At 34.5% G+C, this 6,550-nt stretch overlaps 1 protein-coding gene and 1 long non-coding RNA gene across 5 annotated transcripts in view; one reads left to right on the forward strand and one right to left on the reverse strand.

The window, feature by feature from the left end:
• LOC107691124 (epidermal growth factor receptor-like) overlaps nt 1-6,550 on the forward strand; it is a 69,046-nt gene that overhangs the window by 16,430 nt on the left and 46,066 nt on the right. The window lies entirely within an intron of this gene.
• Nucleotides 1-6,550, reverse strand: part of LOC107691150 (uncharacterized) — a 15,982-nt gene that overhangs the window by 8,558 nt on the left and 874 nt on the right. The window lies entirely within an intron of this gene.

Below are 6,550 nucleotides of genomic sequence, written 5' to 3' on the forward strand. Positions count from 1 at the left end.
TTTGCCTTGAAGAGGAGTTCGCCACCCCTGGTATATGCTGTCAATTATAGTTCTTAGAAAGAAAATCGGATTCGGCAAAAATAGGTATCGGCAGATCACACTAACAAAAAATCGGAAATCGGAAATCGGAATCGGCCAAGAAAATTGCAATCGGTGCATCTCTAGCTAAAACGTGTGCACGATTTACTGTTTCGTTCCCTCAATTTATAAATTGTGTGCACGATTTACTAATTCGTTCCCTCGATTTGCTAAATTGTGCACACAATTTATAAATCGAGAGAACGAATTAGTAAATTGTGCGCACGATTTAGCAAATCGAGGGAACGAAATAGTAATCGTGTGCACGTTTTAGTACATCGAGGGAACTAATTAGTAAATCGTGCACACGATTTATTTATTTTTTTCTTGCATGTCATGTGCGGGGCTCCGTAACCATCACCCTGGTTCCTTTGTCTAAAACTCAGGATATTTCTATTGGTCTTTTGGGTTATTGTAGTAAATAAGCTCTTTGACCATAACACGTTTATGATTCTTATACCTTTTGTTCATCATGATAATATTCACAAATGAATGCAACTAAAAATTAATTTTGAAACATAAATATAATCACCAAAAGAAGTAAAAAGCTTGAACGTAGGCTATATACGAAATACCACATGGTCACATGACTTCAGCGTCACCACCAACTTCCAACAACTCTTTCAATCTTTGTGGAAAAAATTAAAAATAAAATAAAATTCCCTGAAGTTTGAGTCATAATAGTTTTCAAGAGTGAAATTATAAACACAATGAAGCTGTGAAAGTGGACTAGGGAGTAGAGTTTTCCTGTTTGGCATGATGATGTTTAATTTCCTGAACATCTCTGTAGTCCCACTTGTTGGCCTTTTTCAAGTTTAAAAAGCTTTACAAATATATTGAGCTTGTGTTAAACACATAACTTATTTCAGGTATTTAACCAAAAAATGCTTATTTTAAATAAATAAAATTTAACTAATTTCTAGGTTTTGGCCTACAAAAATGCATCATCCTTGCAGCACTCTATGCATTTGGAGGAAAACAATTACATTTTAAGAACATTTTGTGGTACTTGCCCACTTCAATAATAGTGGTTGCTAAAGGATTCTGAGTGATTTTAGCACATTGCTGTGTCTAAAGTCTACTGTGTAAAGGCTTGATATAACATGGTATTACTGTTGATTCACCCAATTTTTGAAAGTTTTTTTGCTGTGCGAGTGTTTTTGGCTGCTATTCCTTGGTATTTTATAATTTGCCTTTAGAAAAGTCAGGTGGCTCACAATGAGGCAAAGATTTGACTGTTAGAATAATGCAGGTTAACAATTGAATAGTGGCAATCTGCCAAGAAAAAGATCCTGTTCTCATTTCAGAAGTAAAATGAGCCCGGTATTTTCAGTTATGTATGAATGACCATGTCTTGTGTAGTTCCTTTCTGACAATAAACTAGGCCTTATAATAGTTATATAAAAAAAAATCCTCCTTAATATTCCATAGTCTAATTTGGTTGCTGGTAAACTGCAGGTGGGCTAACCAACCTGAACAAGACAGAACCTGTTACCAGACCTGAAAAGGTACTAAGCCTTTTTCATGACAGTTGACATCCTAACTAAAGCAACACTCCAGTAACAGTAATAGAAATTTCACAAAAAGAAAGGTATTTCATTTGCTAAGTGTTGAGAGGAGTGTGTATTAGAACACTGTATTGTACTGTACAGAATGTTTCTCAAAACTGACAGGCCCTAAGGAGCAATTCTGTTGGTGAGGAGTTTCACTACATTTCCTCATAAGTCATGTTTACTCTATATGTGATAAATGAAGTTGAATTAAGCTGTGAAATAATGCAGGAAGCCAATGAATTGTAAATAAGAACAGTGTCTCTCAAACTTAAGCTCTGTTTCAAACTGTTTTGCTGTCTGTTCCCTATATAGGCACCTGCTTTCTAAGGGAGCAGCCTAACTGAAATGAAACCCCTTAAGTGACTGATTTGGAGCAATCTTTAGAGGTAGCAAAAGCACATAAACTCTCCTTATGTTAATTGTACAGAAGATATGACTCAAAGTTGATTCCAATAATGTTTAATATTAGCTTTTTGCTAAGCTAACAGTTTGTGCACACTACTAATTGCATTAAATATACATTTAAACTATATCACATTTTCATTTCATGAATAAATAACATGTCAAAAGATTGTCAAAAAAACATTACATTCAATATGCATTTAATTATATCTTTACCGTATATTACTTAAATTATAGGTAGCCTACTTTTTTTTAAAGTGTGCTAAAGTGTATTTCTTTTTCACAAGGTTATAGATTAGAATGGATTCTAAATCTAATACTTTGCCATTAGCATGTAAAACTAAAAATGTGATACTTTAATAAGCATAACAATTATACTGGATAAAAATAGTCCACTGAATTTATTTATAATCAAATTCCACTAACTTATATATGCCATTTTGGATTACATGTTGAATTACTGTGTTCTCCACAAAATGTACTTGTGATGCTTATATGTGGTAATAAAGCATAATTTATAGTCAGTGACAGCTGGTGATTTGAGGCAATTTTAGCGGCTGTGACAGCTAATGCTAACGTACAGTGACGAAATATGATAACTTCCAGTATTTTCTACCTTTTGGAAGATAGGTTAGATAGGCTGTTCACTAGGTTTTGGAGCAGATAGTCACAAGTGGAGCAGTTTTGTCTTAACCACTTAAGCTCGGGGCGTTTTTTGGTATTTTCGCCTAAATTTAACATACTCAAATTCAAATGTTTACCCTGCACACATACAATGGAGGAAATGAAAAAAAATGATTTAATTGTAAAGAAAACCCTTTGAACTACAAAATGTGAGTGTAATTCTTTATAAATAACATTGTATACTTTTCAAATATTACTATAAACGCAAAAAAAAACATAGGCGCTTTTGGAGTTTTAAAACTAAGTATTTTTTTGAAAATCTGTAATTCAGGTTCTATTAGGCACAACTCTCTGCAATTTACTTTGTTTGATGCCACTAGATGCCAAAAAGTTACCAGAAAAAATAATCTTTCAAATAACAGCTTCTAAACAGGAGTTACTACATTATTTGTGAAGCGAGTCAGAATGTCTATCTCTGCATCGAAATGTGTCATTGTGAGTTTCCTTTGCAAAAACAGACTTTATAAAACACATTAACCCCACAATCCTACATTACTCTGTGCCACAAGCACTTTAATTGATTATTAATTGAATTATGTTTCATTTTTATGTTTTTCTAAACATTTTTAACGTCATTTTGGAGTTTGGAGTTTAACTGGTTAAGCTAGTGATGCTGCATACAGTCATTTCAAAAGAGTTTCTAATTAATTGAATGAATCCAGTCTTGCTGCTCAGGGGTATTTCCAGTGCTAACAAAGTTGATGACATTAACAGCTCAGAGGGATGTTGCACGCCTCAGAGCAAAGCAATCCATCTCATTTTAGTGATAGGTGTAGAGGCTCTTCAGGACACTGATACAATCTCCTTAGAGATAAGCTTGGACTGGGTCCAGGCACAGATTAACTTCCTGCCTGGTTCAGGGACAGTGTTTTATGTATTTCATTTCTCTCATCAAACTGATTCTGAAAAGGAATCCCTGAATCTTTTATTTGAAGTGCTTGTTTTAGTTTTACAGCAATTTTTATCCACTGGCAAATCTAATCATATGCTCATAACTCCCGGATTAGAGGACTCCTATTGGTTAACGGGTCAAGAGGTCATGTATGCGAGAGAGGCTGTTTTCGTAGTGGCTAGCCAAAGCTATGAGAGGAATTTGAGACAGCCGATGACCGTATTCCAAGGCCCCTTACAACGCCAGCAGAACACTGAGCTCTATTAGGATTTTAAAACCAGCTGACCAAATTACAGCAAGGTCCAAAAGGTCTGAGACCACTAGTGAAACTTATTCGATTCTATTCTATTCTATTCTATTCTCTAACTGTATGAACTCCACACAGGTTTGTGTTATACTATTTGGTTATTTACAAAATTCAGGCAAGGTTATAGCCCTTATGATGTTTACTTTTCCTAAACTGATAATACATTTTGCATATAACCTTCACACAACAGTCAAAACCTTCATAAAATGACCCTTTGTTCACAAATCTTGAAGAATTTTCTAGCTTGTTGTACGAGGTGTAAATTTGGTTTAGTCATAAATTCAATTTCTCGTTACCTGTGGATTTGCCGTGTGTCCACCAGCTGTGTATGAATGTAAAATAGATGATCATGTTCTTTGATGTAAACCTGCAAGGTGCTTTATTATCTGGTTTTACACCTCCTATTTGCTAACGTCATGCACATCTGAAAACAAGTCATCCAGCCTAGTCTTTTGGCCTATGTTGGTGCATGTCTGCGTCAGTGCTCTGGAGAGAAAGAAGGGTCCCAATGCACTGCTGGACTTTGGTGACTGAGATTTTGAAACTGCAGTGGAAACATGCAGCATTCTTCACAGGAAATATCACTGCATCTGCAGCCGATCCTACATCTGTTCTGAACTCTTCACTGATGTAATCCGGTTACGACACGTGAGCATTCTTTGCTTGTGCCGCTGAAAACCATCAATGTAAATAAACAAGAAAATTATTCAATTGATTTTATGTTGAGTGACTTAGACATTCAGAGATGAATTATATTTAGAGAAATAATAAACACATTTTGTAATTAATAATAAACAGTTTGTTTTCTCTTTCAAGTGTGAATGATATTTTGGAGAATTTTTAAAGTAACCAGAAGAGGAATGCTTTGAATTCAACGAACAGCATCTGTGGCATGATATTGATTACAGCAGAAAGTTATCGTAGCTCGTCACTTAGTTTGCAAAAACAAACAAGAAAATCCTGTGTGCATTTATGTGCTTACAATGAAAGTTTATGGAGCAAGTCATTCCGAAGGGATTAAAGACCGATAATCAGTTTGGCCAATTTATATATAATATAATATTATATATGTATAACATGGCTGTAAAAAGTCGAAAAATGTAAGCAATGTTTAAGTGAGAGGTGCCACAGAAAGGTTTGACATACTAGTTTTTTTAATATATAAAATATTATAAATATTTAAAAATAAAATGTTATTTATTAACAAAATATTCATAATGCATCAATATTGATTCATTGTATTTTTCTATCCAATAATTATTTAGTTATTACTATGTTTAAAAAAACAACAACTTCCTAATCAGTTCTTACTGGTGATTGGATATTCAGCCATAAATATAATAAATATTGGTCAAAAAAAAAAAAAGATCTAGTTTAAAAGCATTGATGTGAAATTTCTGAAATTTGAAAGTCTTTATTTATTTCTCACAAGCAAATTTTGTATTATTATATTTTTATTGTATTATTATTATAGATAAATATTTCTAACATATCACAGATGCTGAATATCTACTGAAACCAGAACATTCCTTTGATAACCACCTTATATTTACATTTATTCACTTAGCAGACGTTTTTATCCAATCCAATTCATGACTAACAAATGAGCAATACAATAAGCAATTCATCATAAAGAGGCAATGAAGTGCTAGTAATACAAAATTTCAGACATTGTTTAAAATAGTACAAGCTAGAACGGAGGGATTAAGAAATCATAGAGAGCAGCATCTCAGCAGGATGCAGTTAAGTGCGGACGGAAGAAATTAGTTTTTTTTTGTTTTTTTTTAATATTGTTTCAGGAATATAGTCAGGCATTCCGGATAGGGTTGGGAAAATCATTCCACCATCAAGGAACAGTGAACGAAAATGTTCTGGAAAGTGATTTTGTGCCTTTTTCTGAAGGTACCATAAGGCGTCACAAAACTTACAAATCAAAATCTATTAAACCTTACAGCATTTATCCCATATAATATTCGTCATCAGTCATTGTGCGTGGTCTTAGATTAGATTACACAGAGGAACGTTCTTCAAACCACAAAGATGTTGGCAATTTTGGATTGCTCTTCAGTCTCAGACTCTTAAAGGGGTCATATGATGCTATTTTAAAGATCATTATTTTGTGTATTTGGTGTAACAGAATATGTTGACATGCTTTAATGTTCAAAAAACACATTATTTTTCAAATACTGTACATTATTGTAGGTCCTCTATGCCCCGCCTCTCTCAAACACGTCGTTTTCAACAAAGCCCCCTCCTTTGACAAGCGCAGTCTGCTCAGATTGGCCAGCTGACCCAGTGCATTGTGATTGGCCGAACACCACAAAGCACGCGTCGGAAATGTAACGCCCCTTACCATAATCGCTTCAGCTTTCAAAGTAAATATCAAGACAGTTAATAATGTTGTTAGTTTTACCATCAGTTCAAGCCCGAAAGGGCAACAGAGTCGTGTGACAGACACAGTGATGATGCAGTACACAAGCCACGGTTAAGACAGCTGACGTGCTATGATTTCTGACAGACATCAGAATTTTTTTCAGTTCACTCTCCTGTGATGTGACCCTGTTCCCCTCACACACACACACACAACGCGTTACCCTGTGTTGCGCAAAACTCCACATTTGAACAGTCAATAGC

The sequence above is a fragment of the Sinocyclocheilus anshuiensis genome, unplaced genomic scaffold (assembly GCF_001515605.1).
Source record: "Sinocyclocheilus anshuiensis isolate Anshui unplaced genomic scaffold, SAMN03320099.WGS_v1.1 scaffold894, whole genome shotgun sequence".
Classification (NCBI taxonomy): domain Eukaryota; kingdom Metazoa; phylum Chordata; class Actinopteri; order Cypriniformes; family Cyprinidae; genus Sinocyclocheilus; species Sinocyclocheilus anshuiensis.